The sequence below is a fragment of the Nannospalax galili genome, unplaced genomic scaffold (genome assembly GCF_000622305.1).
Source record: "Nannospalax galili isolate Female #2095 unplaced genomic scaffold, S.galili_v1.0 scaffold24, whole genome shotgun sequence".
NCBI lineage: Eukaryota > Metazoa > Chordata > Mammalia > Rodentia > Spalacidae > Nannospalax > Nannospalax galili.
The window spans coordinates 33199-35075 of NW_008352654.1; the positions used below are offsets into that span (position 1 = coordinate 33199).

A 1877-nucleotide genomic window follows, 5' to 3' on the forward strand; every position below is an offset into this window, starting at 1 on the left:
TAAATTTTTAAAAAAGTAAAAATACAGCAGATGCTATTCAGCAAGCACAATAAGCAACATAACGTTTGATTGCCTATTATGTACCAGACATTAAACAATCTTATTTGATCCTTACAATGCCTGCACAATACAGACCATCCCCACTTAATGAAAACTGGTTAAGAGACTTTAAGTGATTTGCCCAGGACTCACACTAGTTCACATCAAAGCTGAGATATGAACCAATGACGAGGAACACAAGTACGGACTCTGCACCGTACCTCCTGGTGGTTCTGATCCATACCATCATAAGCAATGAAAACAACTATAGCTAAACCTTGGGACTTAGAGCACTGCTTAGTAAGTTATAGATTCAATGTGAATCCCCATCAATACCCTAAAGGCCAATCTTGCAGAGTTGGCAAAGCTATTTGCAAGGGAATCTGAACAGTCAAAACAACTAAAGAACACTGAAGAACAATGTCAGAGCTTTCTCAGTTTTCTATTTCAAAACTTAACATAGACTGAGCAATGTGGTACATACATAAAATTCCAGCACTCAGGAGGTAGAGAGAGGATCAAGAATTCAAGGTCCGCCTGGCTACATATCAAGGTCCAAGCCAGTCTGGGCTATGTGAGCCTGTAGCTCAGGAAAACAAATAAAAAACAATGTAATGGTGATCAGAACTGTATGGTACTGGTATAAGAATAACACTACAGACCAATGGTTTATTACGAGACTAGAAATAGACTCATAGGTGTTTGGTCAGTTGATTATTGGCAACAGTGCGAAGACCATTCAATAGGGAAAGAATACTCTCTTGAATGAACTGTCCGGTACTCAACATATAAAAGTGAGACTATACCTAACACCATATAAAACAATGAACTCAAAGTGGATCAAAGATGTATTAGTCACTTTTCTGTTGCTCTTATAGAAACACTGACCCAAGCAATTTATAGAAGGAAGAGTTTATTTGAGCTTACAGCTCCAGGGGAATTACAGTGGAGGCATGGTGGGTGGAGGTGGCTGGAGCAGGAGCAGCAGAAGCTAAGCTTTCACATCATCACGCAGACACAGGAAGCAAGAGAGACTGGAGATCTAGCAAGGCTTAAGAACTCTGTAAGCCCACCCCTGGTGATGTGCTTCCTCCAGAATAGCCACACCTTCTAAAACCTCCCAAAACAGCACCATCATCTGGGGACAAAATGTCTAAACACTTGGAGCCTATGGAGGACATTTTCATTCAAACCACCACAAAAGACTGTCTGGCTCTAAATATAAAATTTTAACTACAAAATGTATAGAAAAATGCTTAGAGCTTAGGACCTTAGATTAGGCAGTGGTTTCTCAGATATGATAGCAAAGGCGGAAGCAATAAAGGAAAAAAAACAGGTAAGTCAGGTGTCAACAATACTAAAACATTATGCCCAAGAAGAAATAATCTGCAGGAAGCAAAGCATGCAAAAATAATCTATAAAGCCTGGCGTGGTGGTGCATTCCTTTAACCCCAGCAATGGGGAGGCAGAGGCAAGTAGATCTCTTTGAGTTTGAGGCCAGTCTGGTCTACATAGCAAGTTCCAAGCCATCCAAGGATACAGAGCGAAACCCTGTCTCAAAATGGGGAGGATATTCATAATTGTAAAAATTAGGAAAAATAAATCTCATCTGTAGATGAAATATTCAACTTAATTCTTCTTCTTACCTGATAGTCTTAATCCTAATGTTTGAGAAAGGTGAAATCGAATACCCTCATCCCTGCCATAGATGTGAGTGAATTTCCAGGCAAGAGTGAACTACTGTGCATTCCAATGGACCAGAGAAAATATTCATTCCTCTTACTGGTAAGACTCAATTCTTAAAATATTATTTAAAAGAGTTTATTTCAAATAGTGAA

General features: G+C 39.3%; 1 protein-coding gene across 2 annotated transcripts in view; it reads right to left on the bottom strand.

The window, feature by feature from the left end:
* The window catches only part of LOC103747338 (tubulin polyglutamylase TTLL5), a 21853-nt gene that overhangs the window by 12448 nt on the left and 7528 nt on the right, over positions 1–1877 (bottom strand). The window lies entirely within an intron of this gene.